The 14,692-nt window shown below is 38.3% G+C and overlaps 1 protein-coding gene across 9 annotated transcripts in view; it reads left to right on the top strand.

Annotated features, from left to right (window-relative positions):
- Positions 1-14,692, top strand: part of C6H8orf34 (chromosome 6 C8orf34 homolog) — a 386,935-nt gene that overhangs the window by 101,785 nt on the left and 270,458 nt on the right. The gene's annotated exons all lie outside the window — the stretch shown is intronic.

The raw sequence follows: 14,692 nt of genomic DNA, 5'->3' as shown, positions 1-14,692 counted from the left end.
ATTTTTCTGTATTTTTTATTCTCCTTTGGAATGCTTTTCTGTCCTTCAAATTTTAAATAGATTTTAAAAAGCAGTTTTTTTCTTTGTAAACAAGGCAAATGGAATTTTGATAGTAACATAGTTGGGTTTGGGGTGGAGTTGGTCAGTTTGGAGATGTGAACCCAGTGTTTGAGGGAAAGCTGTATTGCATATTTAAAGGGTGAAAACCCCAATTAACTCACATGGGGGGAAGAGGATAGGGACACAGTAGAACAGGGTAGTCATCTCTGACCCAAGTTGTTTTTTTTTTTTTTTTTTCTATCTAGACAAACAGTTTTAGCTGACCTTTAATTTGATTGGTCCAAGTAATGTTTACGGTTAGGGCCAGCTGTGCTTATGGTTAGGGAATTTCTAGGAGTAGAAAGGCCACAGGGTAGGCTGAACATGACGGTAAGTTTTTGGTCAACATGACCTTGTACAGAGACTCTCTTTTTTTCTGTATCAGCAGCAGGCTGAAGATGGTTTGGCTGTTAGGTCTGAAACAGAAATGGCTGTAGCAATGCTACCCAAAAGGAGCAGGCTCATCAACATCGTTAAATGAATAGGTTACTTTGGGGAAGTGCTGAACTTAAAAACAAGACGTTTTTAAGCTATCAGTGGGAAACGTTACTTGGCTTTTTCTTTTTTTTAGATCATCTCTAATAATCATCATAATTTTCATTATGTCTTTGGTTGATTTTGGAGTAAATGTTACATTTAGTCCTAAATATTTTATTCTTTTAGATTCTATCACTCATGGAGGTGTCTTTGTTTTTCTTTCTGGCTATTGTTGCTAGTGTGTAGAGACAAAATTACCTTTTGAGTATTCAGTTTTCTAAGTACCTGTATTTACTTTCCTGGCCAAAGTCACCTGGTATGGTCATGAAGTTTAAACCTATTGATGATTGGCAGAATCAATATTGTTGTTGTTTTCAGGATGCAATGATGTTTGCAGACTTTACAGGTACACAGATTAATGTCTAAGAGTAATTGTCCTATCAAGCTTCCATGTTTCCTTGACCAGTTTCTTCATCTGAGTCATTATTGGCAGGCAGAATCGTTCCTCATGGCTTGACAACCCCATTCTCTCCCTTTTCTTCAGGTATAGCCACTGCAGACTTTGGAAGCTTGGTCCAACTTCCATAGTTTCAGTCAGTCTTTCAGGTAGCCAAGATGGTTTCCAACATCCTGAGGCAGAAACACAAACATAGCCTCAGATCCAGTGAATTACTGGGGCCCGACCATTCATTTGGCCAGACATAAATTCCTTCTTTTTTTTTTTTTTTTTTTTTTTTTATTGTGGGATCTTTTTTTCACACAATGTGGTGGCATTTTAAAAATAGACAATTATCAAATGAGTTATTATGCATCCTTACATTTCACCTCCACAATTAAGATGCACTTATGGTTTGGCTTAAACCAATCAATATTAATGATTTATTACATAGATCATTGTCTTAGTATCTCCTTTAAATAACTATAGATGTGCTAAGATGTTTGAGTTGACATAAATAACTAAACTGTACATTTTTTAATTTCTATTTAGTCATTTTTTTTTGCAAATTTAAATTTTTTTTTGTGAGGAATGATTTTTTTTCAATGCAGTTTATTCAGGAACCTTGAACAATCATCTGACCCTGGGGAAAGCCAGCCCACAGCTTAAATAGCCTCTGGGTAGCCAACCCAGGCGTGCCACGTGGGCAATGCAGATAGGTCCACATACATGGAAGCAAGCCAGATCCTCAGCCTTAGCCAAATGTGGAGTTGTTTGTGACAGAGAGCACTCACCATCGGGAAGGTGGAAGGCGGAAACCAGCTCCATCTTTAAGGCACAGCATTCCGCAGCTCTCTACAGTTCCCCCTTTTTGTTTTAGACGCATCAGGCAAGAGTAGAGGTCTGATCTCTGATATTAGAAATAAATTGGGACTTTGTACCGATGTTCATTTAGGTGTCATCCACCCAAAGAGCATCAGACCCGTCCGATACCTTTTTCTCAGAGGTGGGACCTGGGGTATCAACCCGCATGCAATCAGACATGCTCTTCTCTGGGTCCAAAGCAGCTGACCCTGAGTGCAGTGCTTAGCCTCGCATCCTGAATGTAACATTTTAGCTTTTTATGGTATCCAACCATGCTTGGGGAGAATGTCCTGCTTCAATGGCTGTAAAGGCCTGAATGATCATGGCTGCATCACACTGTTGTGAGACTCTAATCTTGCATATATACCACAGGCAAACCAAGGAGACCAACACCAGAAGGCCTGCTAACGCTCCCATGCCCGCCCATTCCTTCAGATGATTCATGGCTGCAGCAATCCATAATGATAATCCTGTGGCTAGTCCTGCGTCCACTCTGGTAGAATTTACTGTGACAATGGCCACTCTCAGCTGCTCCATCGTAGTATCGAATTCTCCAGTCCAATTACCTAAAATATAGCTCGACAATTGTTTAGACAGATTTGCAGCACAGGAAAAATTCTCATGTTATATGCTAGTGACTCAAAGTCCAGCATATTTTCATTGACAGCCAAGTTGAGCGATTTGCCATAGGGTATCAATTTGCTCCTGCACGAGGTCAATCCTCTGATTGAACACCATCAAGCTTCCTTTTAGTTGAGCATTAATTCCTTTATGTACAACTAAGGCATGAGCTACATTGGCTAAATGATTATTCAGGGTCTGAGCAGTCTGCCCAGTATGACTCATAAATTCCTTCTAAAGGACCGGGATTGTGATCTTTTCGGAGAGGCCTAAAAATGTTCTGCAGCAGTAAGACCCTCCTCACCCAAATTGAAAAAAAAAAGTATGCAAAATAAAAGATAACATGTTGTGAGGAATAACCATAGTACCATACTTTCCTCATCTTAATTTTAAAAAGTGTTTAAGCTGTCTATTAGCTCTTTCCACAAAAGATGGACTGAGGATCATCTGGGATGCCTGTGGCGCAGGCTATATCACACTGCTGGCAAAATTTGTGAAAAGGCTTAAAGGTGTATGTAGGAGCATTGTTAGTTTTAAATAGTTTTATAAAGGTATAAAAAAGCAGAAGCCAGTGCTAAGCCATCCAAAGTATTTAACAAAAATTCTTTAAATGAGGAATACAAATTTAAAGTGTTAATCCAATTTTTACTGTTGTAAACAGACCTTTTAGTAGTATCATCAAAATACCCTCTGTATAATATATAATAAAAGCAGGAGGGAAGAGCTTTTTAGCTCTCTTTAAGGCAGTAGCAAAAAACCTTTAGACATAAAGTTAAACTCTTTGCCTTTATTTATTTATTTATTTATTTATTTATTCATTCATTCTTGTGGAATGACTGCCAATAGTTGAAGCATTGTCTGCCCTTGGAGGGCTGTAGCCTTGAGTATATGAAGGCCCAATATCAGCACAGAGGCAGATGTAATCATTACTAGCTCTTTTGTTTTTCTTAAAGAACTATTGGCAGTTTAGTATGCAGAATTAGCATTCTCATATGACAGTTATTTGACAATAAGCATTCCATCCTCACCATCAGCCATCAGACTGCCTGATAAACAAAAGCTACAAAACCTTAATATGATTTGTCAGGTCCCTGTCTAATTGTAGAAAGTTCCTGTCTCTTTGGCCAACTTGTGCCCTGCTTGTAAAGCCAAAACATTGATTTGTCCATATGATTCAGAAGGATACATGCTCTGATTGCGTATCACTGTGCATGCCTCCTCCTGTTAACATTTCAAAAGTTATGGGCACAGTGTAGTATTCATTTCTAATAGCTTCATCCTGATGTCTTTGTGAACAGTCTTTCTTCCACAGTAAATAGTCACCCCCAGTAACACAATTTTTTTTTTTTTTTTGCTAAGATCCTCTAGCCAGAGGGACATTTCCCCAGAAACAAGGACAGACAATGTAAAAGTTGTAGATGGTCCATATTGAGCATAAGCCTGCTTAAGATCCTTAAGAGTCTGAATTAAAGTCAGGTGCGCTGGTGCATGCCTTTAATCCCAGCACTCAGGGACAAGGAGGCAAGGGGAGCTCTGTGAGTTCGAGGCCAGCCTGGTCCAGGACAGCCAAGGCTACACTAAGAAACACTGTCTTGAAAAGAGAGTCTTAAGTGATGAAATGGGTATGTAATTTCTAAGTCTTTGCATGAGGTTATTAGGATAGGGCATTTTATTCACTAGAAAAAAAGAAAATGTCTTCTCCCATTTTCTGAGCACCATCCAGAGCCTCTTGCATAGGAGACCTGTAACCTGACTTAGAAGGAATTAATTCTCTTATCAGGGATGAGGAACCTCTTCAGTAATCTCAATAAGAGATGAAATGAAGCAGAAAAAAAAGCTTTCCTGCTATCAGAAACTTGATGGATAGGTTTTAAGAACAGAGGAAACTGGGACTAGTTGTGCAAAATCAGAACAAGGAGGAGGAGAACCTCAGCCTTGTCAAAGAGAGAGACACTAGATAATAGATCTTCAGGTTCTAAATTTTCTTTTATTCCCAGTGTTAGTTCTGCTTTTTCCTAATCACTTTCATTTTTAATTTTAACTGTGTCACTTTTATCTATTGCTGTTTTTATTTCTTTCCAAAAGCTGAAGAACATTGCTAGGAATTTTTTATGGTCCCCTTGCATCTAATTCTTCCTGAATTACTCTTTTAGCCAGGACCAAGTTCTGGGATCCAGAGACCCCTCTTCAGAAAGAGGCTGACAATCTATGATTTCCAGGAATTCCATCAGTTGATAGTGTCCTGCTTTAACTCCTCCCTCTAGTAACAAACTTTGAAGAATGACCGCAAACAAATATTGCTTCTTGCATCCTGACTGTCCCTTTTTTTTTCCTCCAATGAATATCCCTATTGTTTTATACTTGTGAGTGTACAATTCCCAGGAGGTCCTCACCTTTAACTTTTTTTTCTTTGTCTTTTTCTAATCCCCATATTTCAGGTTGCTGTTCCTGGCACCACTCATAAGTGCCTGTGCTTACTTTTTAAATTAAATTTTTACTTTTTGAATATTAATTACAGTTTATTCATTTTGTATCCCAGCTCTAGTTCCCTCCCTCATCCCCTCCCCATCCTACCTTCCCTCCCTCATCTCCTCCCATGCCCCTCTCCAAGTCCACTGATAGGGGAGGTCATCCTCCCCTTCCATCTAATCCTAGCTTATCAGGTCTGATCAGGACTGGCAGCATTGTCTTCCTCTGTGGCCTGGTAAGGCTGCTCCTCCCTCAGGAGTAGGTGATCAAAGAGCCAGCCACCGAGTTCATGTCAGAGACAGTCCTTGTTCCCCTTACTAGGGAACACACTTGGATGTTGAGCTGTCATGGGCTACATCTGAGCAGGGATCCTAGGTAATCTCCATGCATAGTCCTTGGTTGGAGTATCAGTCCCAGAAAAGACCCCTGTGCAAGAGAACCAAAAAATCTGTGCCTATGCTTACTTACTAGGCCAAGGTCACTTGATATGGCAATGAGAAATTAAACCAGGCCAGTTGGAGGGACCACAGCAAGACTGAGGCTGTGACAGTTTTATTGAGAGAAGTCACATTTTTTATGCCTCTATCAGAAAGAGAATATAGTGACAATTTCCAGTTATAGTTGCCAGGGTACAATGATGTTTGCAAACTTTACAGATACACAAGATTAGTGTCTAAGACTGATTGTCCGGTCAATTTTCCATGCTTTCTTGACCTCCAAGGGAACATACAGAGAAATGCCAAGTGGCCTCAACACTTCACTGCCTGAGTGATTAAGTGTGTTGGTCTCTCAGGAATTGGAAGACACACTGTGCCCCAGGAGTCATAGGCTCTAACCTGAAAAACCTATAATGCATGCCTCTCAAGGCAGCTGAATACACTTAATAGTGCTACCCTTATGTGTATGCATGGATTCTTATAACTTTTTAAATTTAAGAACACTGCCAACGTCAAACAGTAATAGTTTTACTTCTTTTCCAGTTGGGATGCTTTTCTATTTCTCTTTACTTACTTAATTTCTATAGCTAGAAATTCCCATGTAAAATTGTTTAGACGTGGCAAAAACTGGACAGGAGTCTGTTCCCTGTTTTTGGCTAAAAATCTTTCAGCCTCACAATATTCGGTAGAGTAATTTTCTGAAAGATTTTCCTATTTTCCTTTTATCATGGTAAGGATGTTCTCTTTAAGCTCTAGTTTGTCAAATATCTTTTCATGAAAATGTATTCAAAATCCTGTCACTTTTTGAGACAGCTGTGTAATTATCTTTCTGTATTATATCAGTGTATAATATTGATTACTTCCTTGTGTTAAACAACCCTTGGCTTCTCTTTATGTATAAGTTTTTCAATATGCTGTTGTATTTGGTTTTGGCACCACGTTGCTGAGGATGTCTGCATATATCTCCATCAAGTATATTGGTGTATAACTGTTTGTTCTTTGTCTTTGCTGAGGGCAAAGCTGGTCTTACAAGATGAGGTAGAAATTGTTCATTATTTTTAAATTTTCTGCAACAATAAGAACAGTTTGATGTTAATTAGTTTATAAATTTGTGAGAGACTCTTATGTTGGACAGGTTGTTTTAAACCAGTCATTGAGGACTTTTTTTTTAACTGAGTCAATGTCAGATATATAGTGGAAATCTTCAGACTCTCTTCATTTTCTTCTTGAATGCATTTTGATTTTGTGAGTTCCTAGGTTTTTTTTTCTTTAATCTAGACTATCTAATTTGCTTTTTTAGCGTTCATAAGACTGTCTCACATAGATTTTTCATTTCAGTAATATGACTCTTCAATTCTTTCTTCATCACTTTTCCTAGAGATTCGTTATTTTATTTTAATTTTCTCGATAGATTCCATTTACCAAACTTAAGTCAAGTTCACAGATCTGGGCACAGGGTCTTTTCTGAGACTGACATTCAACCAAGGACCATGTATGGATATAACCTAGAACCTCCACTCAGATGTAGCCTGTGGTAGCTCAGTAACCAATTGGTTTCCCAAAGTGAGGGGAACAGGGACTATTTCTAACAGGAACTCAATGACTGGCTCTTTGGTCTCCCCACCCCCGAAGGGAGGAGCAGTCCTGTTAGGCCACAGAGGAGGGCTTTGCAGCCAGTCCTGAAGATACCTGATAAAACAGGATCAGATGAATGGGGAGGAGGTCCCCCCTATCAGTGGACTTGGAAAGGGGCACGGTGGAGATGAGGGAGGGAGGGAGGGACTGGGAGGGAATGAGGGATCGGAACACGGCTGGGATACAGAGTTAATAAAATGTAACTGATAAAAAAAATAAAAATAAATAAAGTAATAAAAAAATAAAAAAATAAAAAAAAAAGATCAGGTAGAAAGATTGAATAGTCCTATTTCCCCCAAGGAAATAGAAGCAGTCATCAACAGTCTCCCTTCCAAAAAAAAAGTCCTGGGCCAGATGGATTCAGTGCAGAATTCTACCAGACCTTCAAAGACGTGCTAACTTCAATTCTCTCCAAACTATTCCACAAAATAGAAACAGAAGGAACATTACCAAATTCATTCTATGAAGCCACAGTCACCTTAATACCTAAACCACAAAAAGACCCAACAAAAAAAAGAGAACTTCAGACCTATCTCTCTAATGAACATTGATGCAAAAATACTCAATAAAATACTTGCAAACCGAATCCAAGAACACATCAAAGATATCATCCACCATGATCAAGTAGGCTTCATCCCAGGCATGCAAGGGTGGTTCAACATACAGAAATCCATCAATGTAATCCACCACATAAACAAACTGAAGGAGAAAAACCATATGATCATCTCCTTAGATGCCGAAAAAGCATTTGACAAAGTCCAACACCCATTCATGTTTAAAGTCTTGGAGTGATCAGGGATACAAGGCACATCTCTAAACATAGTAATGGCAATATACAGCAAACCTATAGCCAACATTAAACTCAATGGAGAGAAACTTAAATCAATCCCACTGAAATCAGGGACAAGACAAAGCCTCCCACTCTCTCCATACCTCTTCAACATAGTACTTGAAGTCCTAGCCAGAGAAATAAGACAACTAAAGGAGATCAAAGGGATGCACATTGGAAAGTAAGAGGTCAGAGTGTCACTATTCGCAGATGATATGATAGTATATATGAGCGACCCCAAAATTTCAACCAGAGAACTCTTCCAGCTGATAAACACCTTCAGGAAAGTGGCAGGATACAAAATCAACTCAAAAAAATCAGAAGCCCTCCTGTAAACCAAAGACAAAAAGGCTGAGAAAGAAATAAGGGAAACAACACCCTTCACAATAGCCACTAACCACATAAAGTACCTTGGGGAGACACTAACGAAGCAAGTGAAAGACCTGTTTGAGAAAAACTTCAAATCTCTGAAGAAAGAAATTGAAGAAGATATCAGAAGATGGAAAGATCTCCTGTGCTCATGGATTGGTAGGATAAACATTGTGAAAATGGCCATCCTGCCAAAAGCAATCTACAGATTCAATGCAATTCCCATCAAAATACCAACTCAATTCTTTTCAGACCTTGAAAAAAAGATTCTCAGCTTCATATGGAGAAACAAAAAACCCAGAATCTCCAAAACAATCCTGTATAACAACAGATCATCTGGACGTATCTCCATTCCTGATCTCAAGCTGTACTACAGAGCAATAGTAATAAAAACTACATGGTATTGGCATAGAAACAGAAAGGAGGATCAATGGAACCAAATAGAAGATCCAGAAATAAACCCACACACCTATGAATACTCAATTTTTGACAAAGCAGCCAAATCCATTCAATGGAAAAAAGACAGCATCTTCAACAAATGGTGCTGGTCCAACTGGATGCCTACATGCAGGAAAATGAAAATAGATCCATATTTATCACCCTGCACAAAACTAAAGTCCAAAGACCTCAACAATATTTTAAATCCTAAAGAGATGATTGTAATTCTTTTATCTTTATAATTTTTCAGTCTTTTGTTTCATTTTTCTCAGTTCTAATAATTATTATTTCCACCTTCTGCAACATTGGGCTTAGTTTGCTCTTCTTTGCCTCCTTAACTTTGTTATGAATTAGGGGGCAACATTGAGATAAACACTAAGTCTCTCTTTGGGCATGAGCACAGAGTTACAGATTCCATCCTGAACCCTGTTCTCAGCACACCACTGAGGGTTATAATGTGCTCTTTCCTTCACTTTCTCTTGGAATTATTTGTCTCCTGGTTGCATTTTTGTTTTATTTAACTCTTACATGCCTGTGTGTTTAGCAGTTTTGCTTTTGGTTTCCTGTTACTCTATCGTGGCTGGAGAGACCATATTTTGTATGATTTTGAGCCTTTTAAATATTTTGACATTTACTCAGCTGTATTACATATGATCTCTGCTAAAGAACGTTTCGTTTGCCTGAGAGAAGGGTATTCATTTCTTTTGTGGTTATGTCTGATGCTCTATAGGTCTGTATTGTTGAAGTCTGTCTTATTATTATTATTGATATCTCACTGGTATTCTTATTTTTTATAGATAGGAATAGTTTATTCTCCAGCTTTTATTTTAGAGATATTTCTCAATTATATCAGTTTTGAGACCATGAGGACAGGTGATTCACATAAACACATAAACATAACTATTGTGACATGTTGTTGTGGTGGTTTGATCCTTTTGACCAACAAAATGTTTCCTTCTTTGTTTGAAGTAGAGGTTTTTGTAATTAAACCTTATTTTGTCTGATGTTAGCACAGGCAGCCCAGATCACTTTTCAGTAGTATTTGTGTGATTTCTTTAATATTTCTACTGATTTCTTCCTCCGTTGGGGATTACACTGGTACATGGGTATTCCATACAGATCAGTAAAGTAGAAAAATGAAAAGAGTAATTAATGTTCAAGTTGTAATGTACATAAATGTTTTTAAAAATGATTAAATTAAGACTTATTTAGAAATAGAAATATATGTTCTAAAAAGTAGTTGAAGAAGGGAGTTTTAAAAAGACTAAGTTATTGCTCACAGTTTTAAAAGGAAGAGGGTTCAAGTGAATATTTCTAGCAATTATGGACTTTAAGAGATGAGAAAATGCTGCTGACTCCGTGTGTGCGTGTGTGTGTGTGTGCGTGCATGCGCGCACCCGCACACAGGATAAGATGTATGGATTGCTGTAAGTCCTCTCCTTCACGGTTATATTTCTATCTCACAATGGAGCTCTTCTGCTCTCCTTTTTTGCCAGGCCTCCCTCCTTCTCCCCTCCTTCTTCTTCTCTCCCTCTTTTTCTTATTTCTAGCTGGATTTCACTAAGTTGCCCAGTATGCTCTCAAACTTAAAATCTCTCCCTCTCCTTTATTTAGTCCACATGTCTGTAATTCAACACTTGAAGGTAAGACGATTATAAGTTAAAGGCTAGCAAGGGCTGGAGTGAGGCTCTGTCTTAAAATACAAAAATAAAAATAAAAACAACAACAACAAAAAAAATCCAAAAATTTTACTTCCAGACCTACTATTTATTTATAAGACTAATTATGCAATGAACAAAACAACTTTAGCCCACCTGCTTGCTTATGAGTTTTTAGTAGTTGTATGCTGTGGATAATACAGGTGGTGGCTGATAAAGTGCTGTTAAGTACTTGCCAGGTGGTGTTAAGTACTTTTTTAAGTTACTTAGTAAGTGGGATGGTGGCACACAGTGAACACGATGTTGGCAGCAACAAGGAAAATGTCATTATCCACCAATTTTCTGTGCACAGAGATAAATGCTTATGCTTTTTATGCACTTGATAGTCATGACCCAGTTAAGACAACTGAGAGAAATATGTTGGTTTAGGTTTAAAACCGAATCCCATACCAGCTCTTAGTACTTGTACTAACGCCTTTCTTTACATTTGGGGAAATATGTCTTTATTTCTTTTTATTCTTGGTTTTATTATTATTTTATTTTATGTACATGGTATCTTGCCTGCATATATGTCCATATACAATGTACATGCTTGGTGCCTGAAGAGGCACAAAGAGAGCATTGGATTCCCTGGAAATGGAGTGACAGGTGATCATGAGCCCTTGTGTACAGGCTGATGATCAAACCCGAGCCCTCCAGAAGAGTAGCCGGTGCACTCAGCTGCTGAATTCTCTTTCCAGTTGCTCTTTTGCTCTGAATGTTTTATTACACAATACACAAGCAGATGTACCTAGCTATGTAGAGATTATTTGGAAAATTTTAGGATGAAAAGAAAAGGATGGTACATAAGGATATCGGTACAAATTACATAACTACAAGAGAATGAGGACGTCAGAACAGTATCCAAAAGCTTAGAAGATATAGATGCAGAAAGCAGAGATGAGACATCACCCTACCTCAGTCAGCTCCCAATAAAATATCACTATAGTATTGGGGGCACTTTCTGACAAACTGGAAATGAAAAAATGGTAAATGTATTGTTTTGGAAATAAGGATGGAAAGGTACGAGCAATCTCAGTGGGCAGCTTAAACTGCTACAGGCCAGCGAGGATCAAAAGGCTGTGGCTACTGTACAGTGGACTGACCATATGTGATAATGTGGCATTCATTTCCTAAAGCCTCAGGAAAGCATTCTGTGTGTTCTCACCACCAAAAAAACAATGAAGGTAGGACACAGACGTACTCATTGTTTTTAAAGTATGCATAATGTATACAAGTATGAAATCATGTGGTATCCCATAAAAAATATAAATTGTGTATTTCTAAATAGAGTTGAATAAGAGACAAAAGGCAGAGGAGGTGGGAAAGGACAGGAGTATTTCTGGTTGAAAATCCTGGGCTCTCTTCTCTAGATAATATATACTTCTATACATTCAATAGTGACAGAGTTCTCATGTCTTTTTAAAAGAATTTGTACACCTGGTTCTTAAAAATTCACGAAGGACTATGCTGGTTCAGTAAAGGGGTAGTTGTAGATCTCCTATGACATCACCATCAGCCCTGGATGGATGGGTTTCCAATAAGAGGCATGATTTCCCTCTTATTTTGCAAATCGTAAGTTCAAGTAGATATCTGCTGGCTATTGGCAAGGTATGTTGTGAGTGAGAGAAACAGCCATGCCCAGTGAAGAGCCCCCAATTGTTTAATTCCAAGTCGACAGCCCTTGGTATATTATATACATACAGGTAACAGTATATGGCGTGAACAGGTTATATTTATATATAAAAGAAAAAAACTTATACTTTAAATTTATGTAAGCAATTTATATATTAAAGGAACAGGGGCTATAAATGAGAGAGACAGAGACAGAGAGAAAAGGAGTACATGGGGGAGCTGGAGCAAGGGAAAGAGTGGGGATATGATGTAATTACACTATAATTTCAAAAAATAAAAATATCATTAAAAAGACACAAGAACACAGGGAAGAAACAATAAATTCATGGACATAAACAACTAATGGAAATCAAGTGAGTTAGAATTTTGATCATTGTAAGGAACTGTTCAAAAATCACTCCTGCTCAGTGGCTGTGTGGCTGTTAGGTGGCATAGTGGCTTCCTTACGGGAAAATGAGGGAAGGGAAGTCCACCTGTGTTGGGCTGAGCTTGCTCTCAGTGTCCTCGATTTCTGTCATCATCTCCTCTGGCTGATATTATGTTGGGACGCTTTTCCACTGTTTTCCATTTCTCCTTTAGAAAGTTTAAAAGTTGTAATTTAACTGTAGCACTGAGTTATAAAACTAAGGGAAACTTCACTGGTTTCAGTGTGCCAGTAAACTAGAGCAATGCTGTTATCCAAGGCTGACTGCCAGACCGACAAGTTTCCATGCCTTTCTGCTACATATCAGAACAGCTCTAAGGCGACCATTGTTCTGATTTTGGTTCCCATGCTCAGTCATTACATCCACGAATCGCCACAGGCTGCAGATATAAAAAGGAATGGATCGCAGTTTCTCTGTAAAGTCACATTGGAAAACATTTGCTGTTATGTGAGCCCCCTCAAGCCCAGGGTCTTCAAAGCCAGTGTAAGATTTCTCCTTAGCTGGTGTCAGTCATGATAGGTTAGTCCAGTCTTCTGCTTATCTACCTGGTTCATTCAGGAGGCAGGCTGGATAGTTTCTGGACGTGGACTGGGAGCATTCGTGGTTTTCTTCTACTAATTTATAAACTGAAAGCTAAGAGAAGACCCTGATGATACATGATTTTACAGAAAATGGATGGTGCACTGATGTAAACTGCAGATAAGAGAAATTATTCAAAGCAGGGTAACAAACCTAGCCAACATGAGTTTGAAGAAGATGATATGAATGTGGTTTTTCTTTTAATTTAATTTTATTTTATTAATTACACTTTATTCACTTTGTATCCCCCCATAAGCCCCTCTCTCCTCCCCTTCTGGTCCTACCCTCCTTCCCCCTTCTTCATGCATGCCCCTCCCCAAGTCCACTGATAAGGGAGGTTCTCCTCTCCTTCCTTCTGATCTTAGTCTATCAGATCACATCAGGAGTGGCTGCATTGTCATCTTCTGTGGCCTGGTGAGGCTGCTCCCCCCTCAATGGTTTTTAGCTACTCTCTTAGCCAAGACTCTGTCATATGCCCGTAACACAGAGCTATAGCGTGACACTGCCGCTCTTCCTTCTCAACTCTAACCAGAATCAGTTGTGACATTTTCAGTGTTGTTTGGTTCTTAGTCTACGTATCTGAACATCTAAGGCTCTCACACTGCTCTTAGCCTTCGAACCCGGAGGCATCATCTATTGATCTCCATACTTTGCTATACGCTCATCAGCTCTCATCTCCTCCTGACAGCAGAGGAGCGTGATCACCTCAAATTTTGCTTGAAGATGTAGTCTGCATCAATAGTATTATACAAATATCCACCAACGTCTTACCACCAAGCAAGTCTGAATAGCAATATTTTCTAGAATTAATAATGTTCTCGTCCCTGATTACCTTCCTTTCTTCATCACTAATGCCCTGCCCAAAGGGTTTCTTAATGTGATCTAACTCATCTTTTTAGGCCACTTTTTTTTTAAATGTCATTCAAGACATTTGGAAACCTCTTTCCTGCAGCGTTTTGCCTTTTTCCCTCCATTTTCAACTTATTTACCTATAAATATTTTTTAACTGTATGTTGATATCATTATTTACTATCATTACAAGAATTTCCCTTTTTCTTTTAAAATTCACCCATTTCTGAATTCCAAGTCTTTTAAGATGTTGGGTTTTTTTTTTTTCATTCATTGAGCTGTAGCACATCCTCTGACAACTTTCTTAAAAAGAATGTTTATGACAGAAATTCTCAAGAACTTTAAACATATCAATTGGATCTATGATTGGTATAGAATTTTGAGTTAGAAAAAAACTTTCTTTTTGGAATTTTTAAAAGGAATTCTTCTCCTATCTTTTAGAGTGGATAATTCTGCTGAGAACTCTACTGTTAATCTGATTTCTCCTTTTTGTCCCTGAACACTTTTACAATCATATCTTTATTGGCAGAATTTAAACATTTGCAATGACAAAGGTTGAATTTGGCTGGACCTTATAATTGGACTCTATAGCTGGAAAACCATTAAGTTCTTATGTGTTAATTGATTTAATATGGTGATCTTTGAGTTGGTGACTTCATACTTAGATAGAATGCAGTGCCAACTCTCTTTGCAACCCACTTTTGGTGGACAGGAGGTTTTTTTTTGTTTTGTTTTGTTTTGTTTTTGTTTTTCTACTTTGATAAATCCAACTACTACTCATCACCCTACTTTGGTTCTCAAGAAAAAGGAATACCTGATAATGTCTCCATGTT

This window comes from Meriones unguiculatus, chromosome 6 (assembly GCF_030254825.1).
Source record: "Meriones unguiculatus strain TT.TT164.6M chromosome 6, Bangor_MerUng_6.1, whole genome shotgun sequence".
NCBI lineage: Eukaryota > Metazoa > Chordata > Mammalia > Rodentia > Muridae > Meriones > Meriones unguiculatus.
This window is presented reverse-complemented; position numbering and strand designations above follow the sequence as displayed.